Below are 10424 nucleotides of genomic sequence, written 5' to 3' on the forward strand. Positions count from 1 at the left end.
CGGTATATCTCGTCGGAAGTGGCGCTCGGAATATTCCGGCGATCGAACGGGCTCGAGCGCGTCGAAGACTTTCGGCTCTTCGCGAGGCTGCAGATTAGATGCACGATTAGATATACCCCCAACAATACAAATTTTAAGAGTCCAAACTTGAAATTCAAATAGCTAGATAAAGATAAATATATGAAGATAATATTGCATGAAAAGGGATTGAATAAAAGTTGATTATTTCTATTTGCAATAGATATATGACTCTCATGTAATTATAACAATCCTCAAAATCTCAACTATTCAACTGTTTAAACTATGTATCCGGAAAAATTTTCACGATCATTAACTTCATTAAGAATCTCAGACATTTCTTCTTTTTAAACTATTCGAACTCATTTACTTAACACACTTTTAATGCACGGTTCTGAAATTTAAACGGTTTTAGTTTTATTTTTAATCGAAATGGGAAATTGTTTTACATATTTGGATTTATTATGCATGCCAAGCAAACATCGATGTTTTCTTTTTATTACGTAAACAAAAATTCGATAAATTCTCGGGTGCAGTAGATAAGTGCATTTCTCGGTAGATAATTCTTATCTTTTCAACGTTACCAAATATTAGCCACGTTTATTTATTTATATAAATATGTCGATAAAATATTTACTTCTGGAGCTTATCATAACATTCGAAGGTAAAATATGATAATTTTTGTTTGTATTCTAATTTATTACCTCAATCCAGAAATGCCGAATAAATCATGACTGCAACAGAAGAAAGTTAATTTTGTAATAAGTAATATCAACATTAATTACAAATAATATTATTATTTATCAAACTTCTCAAAGTACGTAGAAGGAAAAGATTAATTACTTTTCTCTAATTATACCGAAGGAAATTATTTACAGAGGTGCGAAGTTTAAATGAAAAATGTTTAATCTCTAACTTCGACGCGCATCTCACAAAACTATCGCTGTTGCTAACGTATCGCGTTTCGATTTATATCACACAGTCGATTTAATCAGTGAAAGCCGCAATAAACTTTTATTTACTTCGCAAACACGCGCATGATGGAAACGGAACGGAATAAAGTTCGATGTTATAAGATGGATCGGTAGAAAAAACGCGGTGATCAGAGAACAAACGTGAGTATATAGATAAGGATATAGATAATTATTGACATTAACTTTCTGATAAGCCAATTTCGACATGTGTCCGGTTTGACAGATATAAGAAAATAAGAGGAGGTGCGTGCTTCACAGCGGGCACATCTCAATCGCAGATTCCAATAGAATGAACTCGTGAGTCATCAGATAGAAATATCTCACTTTGCACGCAGACGAATCGTGCGTAAATAAACAAGCCTATCTTAAAGCCGCACTAACAATGAAAATAACAGCGGTAGTTATATGACAGAGAGTTGCATAAAATGAAATCGATTTTCAGGCGAGCGCGAAATCGAAAGTAGTTGCGGCACGATGTTTTTTTACCGAGCTTTTCAGCGAAAATCATTAATGAAGCGCGATTATGCATTTTTGCCATCTGCTTTAAGATTGACCGCCGTGCTGTTGATTGCATTTTACACCTGTCTCGTTTATCAGCGGGTAGAGAGAAAGTTGGAAACAAAATGTATGACTGATACATCAAGAATAAGACAAGTTTTTTTAACTATATTATTTGCTAGAATTCTTTTAATCTTTTATTACGTAGTGAAGCACAATATAATTTGTTATATAATAAATAAAATCGACAATCAACACATACACATTGAAGAAGGGCCGAATGAAGATCGAAATTATTATATAATTATTATATAATTTATGTGAGACTATATATGTATGTATATAAGCTTGTATAATTATATCTAATATTTTATGTATTATTGGAATAGTTCTCTCTATAATGTGGAAGTTATACATAATAGAAATAGTTCTAAATTGCTTCTAATTTATTAACAATTTGTATTACAATATTGCGGCATAGTTACAATTAATTACAGCATATAGCAATTATATGTAATTTTTAGATAATGATCATAAATAAGTTCTGTATGTATAATAGCTGATATCAAAAAGAAACTCAAAAAGGAAATAAAAAGGAAGTTAGAATTTACATTTTGATATATGCATATCATATTTTTCTTTTTGATCTCTCTTTTGATCAAAATAGTAAACTAAAAGACGTTTAATAAAATCTCTCGAGAGAAGATAATATTTAGGTATTATCTATATTGCTCATATAAGCTGCTGAATGGAGAGAAATAACATATCCACGCTCTCTGTGAGACTCTCTGCGAAAGTTGATAGATACATTAGGTCGGTAACATAGCGTGTTCAAGTTTATAAAGCTTGCACTCAATAATTCGTCTTCAATTTATACAAATAGATTTGTATATTTGAACATTTGCTAAACTTACAAAATTATAAATAATAAAAAATATGTTTTTTATACATATAATTAGAAGTATAATTTTAATCTATTATATTGTATTATATTCTTAAATTATATATAGTTAATATATGATTAGTAAACAAATTATTAAAGGAAAGAATATACAATTAACAAAATGCAATTGTATTCTTTTATTTAAATGCAATTATATATTTTTCATAATTTTTTACATAATTTTTTTCATAATTTTTACAAAATTATAAATAATAAAAAATATGTTTTTTATACATGTAATTAGAAGTATAATTTTAATCTATTATATTGTATTATATTCTTAAATTATATATAGTTAATATATGATTAGTAAACAAATTATTAAAAGAGAGAATATACAATTAACAAAATGCAATTGTATTCTTTTATTTAAATCCAATTATATATTTTTCATACCAATTAATTTACCTCACAATTTTGTGAATAAATGTATTAAGTAAAGTTATCAAAAATTTTACAAGATATTTTATTTATTTTTTATGTCAAAATATGTATATACATATATCTTGTAAATTAATTAATTTTTATTTTACTGCAATACTATTTTATATTCAGAATAATTAAAGAAAACAATTTACGAGAAAAAATTATATTTTTATTTAAAAAATATGGATATGAAAAAAGCAAGTATTATAAAACAATTGTTGCTTTTATTACAATTATTTCTTTCCCTTAAAGTTGGAAGATTTTTATTGAAAACACTTCTCAGAAAAATCTTTTATATAATTATCATCTTAACACTTTTTTTCGTACATTTTGTTTTAAAATTAATTTTAGTTTTGTAAAACTGAGAAATTATGTTTAAAATTTTTGCATATTACACTTGTTATTGCATTCTTATCATCATTATCGTTTTTTTTTCTGCAATGTACGAGTTTTATTTCATATTCTCGTTATTACTCATTCATCAGATTCGGAAGTTACGATTGATTTCCTTATTGTAAGCATTCGCTGGCATCCCATATAAATAACAATGTCATAAAATTTCAAATTTCCAGATAACAAACAGACGTTATTTGTTATTATTTTGACATCAAAATGACGACAAATAACGTCAGTTTGTTATCTGAGCTATTTCAACGTACTCTCTCTGGATTACAAATCGTGAAAGTATTTACTATGGCAATATATGTATTTCTAAGGCGCATATTCTATATTAGTATATTCCGAGTTATCGCACACTGTATGATTGTGTGTGCGTCATGCTTCATCAAACAGTTTATCATACACGTCTCAATAAGACTTCCCTGAATACGATTTAATACAGGAACGATAATTTACTTTCAATTCAAACACAATCCACAAATATCATATTACTATCTTTTGAATATACAATTAAAATATGTCTTTTTATAAACACTTTTACTTTTACCAATATTGAAAAGTTCTATGCAAGAAACTGAATTTTATGCAAGATAAGATTTATAGAACAATATCCATAAACACTTGACGGCTGATTTAGGAAAAATTGTAAATGCAGGACAATTGAAATTTATAATTTTGATACATACATAATTACTGAATTAAATACGACTTCTAAATAAGTTCATACTTGAGTTATAAAACATTATATTATTGTAAGATTTATCTTGCATAATCCTAATGGACATTTCTCTTTTATTTTAAGTACACCTGTCAAAATTTGACATGCTGGTTAATTTGTTCTCTGAATATAATATGGGTAGAAATTTTAAATGTTAAGCAACAGCTAGATAAATATTATATATTCAAAATGTTGGAACATTATTATCTCCATGAATTGCAAATTGTTGTAATTGGTTTATTATTAATTACACGAAATATAATAATTTATAATTATGCGAAAAATTTATAGGGTATACGATATGAGAATAATTGCAATATAATATTTGATAGTTTATAATAAATTTATAACAATTTATAATAAATTATGTTAAAAATTTGACGATTGGAATTACTTCTTGGCTTTTCAATTGTATTATAGATAAAATAATAAATAATGTATGAGCGTAAAATTTATATTATTTTTATGATGTATACATTTCCATTATAAATCGTACAATTTTTGCACATATTAATCATATTTTACATACCTTTGATAATGTAGATATTTAAATGTTCCCATCACTCGCTTCTAACATGTCAATCTTTATTTGCACAAATTTTGTAAGAATTTACATTACCTACTGTTTAAGATAACTTTCGTTATACTGCGATGTAAATGAAATTTCGTTTGAAAAGTCATGCGTTAATGGATGAAATTTAAATTTGAATATCAACGTCGAAAACACGCCCGGTCGTTGAATCGCATTGTGGTCGAACGCCTGTGTATTTTTGAACGGGCCTTTTATACGCTTCGAAAGGGAGATTTTGTTCGTGATCCGTGTACCTTACATGCTAAATCGTCCAAGATTCAAACGTCATAAATATAAAGAATACCTCGTACTACGGAATCTATTCGCGCAGTAAAGAACACAGGTGTATTCATTTTCCCACCGAGCTATGAGAGAAACGCAGGTATGCAGCTACCATTATTACATTCCGCATCTAAGCAGAAATGGTGCTAGCAACTAACAAATTAATATTACCGAGATCTTATGTGCATGAGTATGTGTGTGTCCGTAAACAAAAGAAGCTACACGTTTTGTGCATCGCGTTGCGAATAATCCGCTATAAAACTTTACTATATCATTTGATGAAATTGCTCGAACTACAGTCTCAAAAGCATGATTTTTTATTTGGATAAAGACACATTAATATAATCAGGGGAGAAAGAAAAATATTAGTAAACTTTGCGTAAAGATTATACAAATTCTCGTTACATCTGCACTGTATACTCTTCTCGAAAGATGTAATTTGAGAAGCACGCTATTCGCACAGTTGCCTAATTGGTCGCAATCTCGCTGAAGGAATTATCGTAACGCTAAAAGTTTGAACTTAAAGTTCTACTGGTAGGACCCATTGCACATGCTTGTAGACGCATTATATTAACTATATTGTGTTAGACATAACGCGGTTTTATAGTTTTCTATGGAATAGCGTTATATGTCTCACGTTCGCCGCTATAGCAGAGGATCTCGAAACGACGTTGTATTTATGGTTCCATCTCCATTCATGCTTTTACGCGAATAATATACTTTGCGTGATAAAAGAAATAATGTGTGATTAGATAAAATAAAAATCTGTTATTATAATTGAAAGGAATAAAAATCTGATCATATTATATCTTTTGATTATCATAATATATCTTTATATATTAAGAAAAAAGATAATATAGCGGTTTGTTGTCGAGACATATTTGAAAGTCCAACAGAAACTAATAACAAATATACTTTCATAATAATTGTACATACGTCATTCTAAATTAAACATTATTTTAAAATAATTAATTTAAAAATTATTTGACGCACAATTATGTAAAAATATTTACGTAGAGGAGAATTATGTATTTTTTTTACTTTAAAACGTGACAAAAATTTATACATCTGGCATATTTACGAAAATATACGTTTTATTATGTTGTTTTCACGATTTCAATTATGTGTTTATTTATGGTACACTTTTACATCGGTTCTATATTTACACAGACGCAATGCTTCGTTCTTTTCGTTATTAATAATAATAGCAATTGCACATTCAATACTTTGATGATTATTGATTTTCTCGATATATAGATATAATATTCATTTATGTTATACTTATTATGCATTTATTTATTAATGTCATTTTGTTTACATTATCAAGTACATATTGATTATATTTATGATTATTATTAATCAAATCAAATTGTCTGTTTTAAAGTTTTTCCTGATTTTATATAAAACTAAATATTTTAATAATATTTAAAAATTATAATTATCATTATGTAAAGAACTTCTCAAAGCGAAAATTGTTATTTTTAGAAATTAGGCTTCTCCTTAATTATGATTACGTGTATGGCAGAAAAAGAATATATCTTTATTATTTAAAAAGTATATTAAATGGTGTCGCAGGTCAAAAGGTTGTCTTATTATTTTATTACGGTAAAATGTTAATTATATTAATTTTTCATGCACATACAGTTATCATATATTGTTCTCAAATAAGATACACAATACATGTTATCATGTGGCGATCGTGGCGTAGAGAATGGCGTATAGAAATGTGAGCTGCTCTTGAGCCAAACATCCGGGTTCAAATCCGACCAAAAACTGTCGGTTTTTATTCGATCGTCACACGTCTCCGGTGATGGTAACTCACCGAGAAGAACCTCTCTGCATTTGGAGAGGAGTTAGTTTCATATTTATTACTTTACTTTGAATACCATTACTCCGAAATAAGATGAATATTTAAAACGGAAACCGTTGGCCGTACGTTTCCTGGATTCTCTGCATTATTAGCTCCCATAATTGCTCATAATAAGCGTTTGTTCCTTCGATTTTAGCGTCATTGTAATATTGTTCTTTGCGCCGTTTCAGTTCATATTCGCACGTTATTTTCCATTTTCTGGAAACTTGTTCTGCGCAGCTAAGTGACGTAGTATCCAACATTATTAATATCTTATGGGAAACTTCAGGTGGCAATTCTTTGATAAAATCCACCTTAAGCTTATTATCGACAAATGTTTTCTTCTGCATCCCGAACATTCCTGAAACACACGTAGTAGTTCGATTGGCTAATATAATGATTTTTCTAACACTACGTTTTTTCCCTCTTTTCCTCGTTCTAATTCTTCTATCCGTTAAATATTATTCTCATTTTTCTCTTTTTATATCAATACTTGAACTACGAAAATCGACCCAAAAAATGCAACTAATAAATAATTAAATTGCATAACCAGGACTACTCAGCCGTGGTCAAATATTGCTTTTATAATATTTTTATTATAATTTAAAGTTTAATAAATAGATTACTATCTATTTTATTTTCTATCTTTTTTTAATCTCTGTGTCAAATATTTATTAGTGTTTATATCACTTTCTTATTCTCGTACTTAGTTCAAAACACCGATTTAAATTCGAATCTTAATCTGTTAGGAATTAAGATCCGTATATAAACATATTTAAAAATATTTTTGTTAAAAATATTTTTGGATATCTTATAAAACACTGTAGGACATCCGAATCTTTAAATAACCTAAAGCATGTCAAAAATCTAAAGCATGAAATTTTTATTCACTTATAATGATGAGATATTTACATACTGACAAATCAGATAAACGTGCGAGTATGAAATCTTAATAAAAATTAAAGATTAGAGACTACGATATAGAAAACTAAGAAATTTAAATAAAATTTAAATAAAAGATTATAATGTTTTTCACAAAACTAACCGAAGTTACAAAATTTGTTAAAAATAACAAACTAATCTTTTTCTGTAACTCGTTTGAAATATGTTCTTAATCATTATTATTTCTATGCAAGAAATCCTACTTTTATATAAAATATATAGAAATATATATACAATATATTAGAAACTCTGTGACGCACACAAAATAAATAAATTTTCACTTACTTGTCAAAGAGTCAATGTTGTATAGAACACTTCCATTTTTCGCATCTCACAACTGTTGACTTGTATTGCTTCGTAAATAAGCAAGCTCTAACATTTTAATACGCCTCTTTTTTAGATGTTAGACTTTAAATTTTATATTTTAGAAAAAAATACACTTTTTAGTTTTTTTATTTGAAAACTAGAAAAGATGTATTCGAGTAGGCGAACCGGATAAAAAGGAGCCATCTAGCACCCAACTTCCTTTTTTACAGCTATACCTAACATATCTTCTTTTATTTACAATCAACAGAAATTAAGTGGGGATGACAACAAGGGATTGCTATCTAGGAAGAAGATTGGATAGTACCAAGTACAGTTTATCAAACTGATAAGTAAATTTATCTAAAATTCGGAGAATTTAAATATGCGTCCTAAGTATATACGTATCCTAAGTACACATATATTATATCAGAGACGTTATAAAAGAATGTAGTAGTAGTAGTAGTAATAAAATATGGTGGACTTGCAATGTCCCGAAAAACAAAAATCACAAAAATTGAAAACGATGACAATATGCCGAAAGGGCATAATCTCGAAATCTTAGAAACGTGACAATGTGTCGAAATGTCATAATCCCGAAATCTTAGAAATAAGATAATATGTCCCAAAAAGTTATAGGTAATCTTAAAATATAAGAAACATAAGAAATACAATATATATATATGTATATATAGATGTGTGTGTGTGTGTGTGTGTACGCGCGCGTATGTCAATTGGCTACTTCGACGACTTCTGACTAGTTTGATAACAACCGTTCAATCGTATATATTTTGACGACTGTCGTTATACTAATCAGTAATCGCAATGATAAAAAGCATATAGTTTCACGATCGACACTATATATAAATTGACAATATTAAGTGGTACATTGGTGATTTTGACAAGAGTCAACGAATAATATACATTTACCTTATATCTTGACGAGAACATATTTATTCCATATAATTTTAGCCAAAAATAACTCGGATTTTGATATGTATAGTTCCGGAGTCGGCGCGCAACAAAAATACTTAACAAAAATCCATGTGAAATCAGCTTTAAAAAAAAAACATTATAAACGAGAAAAAAGGCTAAAACCATTTTGTTGTGTTTTTCTATCATTTTTCTATATATCATTTATGATTGCCGAAATATACATATACGATAAGTGTTTAATGAAAATAAAAAGTCGCTCGGCGCACATTTCGTTAAGATCTCATGCGCACTTTCTCGTCTTAGTAATTGAAACTGTAAAATTGCCAGTATTAATAATGACTAATTCCAATAGGGCAGATTTCAAACTAATGAGTGCTAGTTAAATCATCTTTCTATCGTTTGCGGTTGCCGAGATATAAGCGTTTAATGAAAATGATGAATGGCGAGGCGCACGATTCTTTTGGCTAGCTCGCGCTTTATTGCTTTAATAAACGAAAGTACATAATTGCGAGTAATATAATTGAGTAAATACCAATAGGGCAAAGTGTAAAGTACAAAGTCTTTTTTTAATCATCTTTCTATCATTTACGGTTGCCGAGATATAAGCGTTTTATGAAAGTCAGAAATCATTTGGCGCCCGATTATTACGGCACGCGCGCGCTTTATCATGTTAAATAAACGGAAGGACGTAATTGTTAGTAACAAAATCGAGATATTCTAATAGCGCAGAGTATAAACTAAACAGTCCTTTTCGAATCATCTCTATATCTTGGGTGGTAGCCCAGATATTTGCGATAAACGATAGGGAAAACTTTCTCGCGCCAAGCCAGCGACACATGGCCTTGACCTACTTGAGCGGCGGGCGGTTGTCACGAGCTGTACATTGACCTACTTTCTAAATTGACCTTGACCTAGATCGCCGAGTCCGGGAATGCCGGCGCGCGGCGTGCACGACAACGCTACCGTTGTTTTTACTCAGCGAAAAATTCGGAGCGCCAAAAATGCAACAAATGATACTAAACAAATCTCGATAAATACGTTTATTTTATCATTGTTATCCTTTAATGCGAAGCATGCTCTCTCGAACAAGATTAAACGATGAAAAGTTATAAAATGCCTTTGCATAATGCTAGGCAACGAGAGAAAGGAGCTTGTAGTTCGCTCAACAAGAAAGTCGGAGCGCCGAAAATGCGGCAAATGACATTAAAGAAATGTCGAGAAATACGTTCGTTTTATCATTGTTATCTGTCCTTTAATGTATAAAGCATGCTCTCTCGAACAAGATTAAACGATAAAAAGTTATAGAATATTGTTGCACAATGCTAGCCAACGAGAGAAAGGAGCTTGTAGTTCGTTCAACGAGAAAGTCGGAGCGTCGAAATGTGACAAATGACACTTAAACGAATCTCGAGAAATACATTCATCTTATCATTGTTATGTATCCTTTAATGCGAAGCATGCTCTCTCGAACAAGATTAAACGATAAAGAGTTATAAAATGCCTTTTCATAATGCTAGGCAACGAGAGAAAGGAGCTATACGAATGACGTCGCCCGATACTAACCG

The sequence above is a fragment of the Temnothorax nylanderi genome, unplaced genomic scaffold, assembly GCF_030848795.1.
Source record: "Temnothorax nylanderi isolate EJ_2023f unplaced genomic scaffold, tnyl_v1.0 TNYL_tig0086_pilon, whole genome shotgun sequence".
NCBI classification, from domain to species: Eukaryota; Metazoa; Arthropoda; class Insecta; order Hymenoptera; family Formicidae; genus Temnothorax; species Temnothorax nylanderi.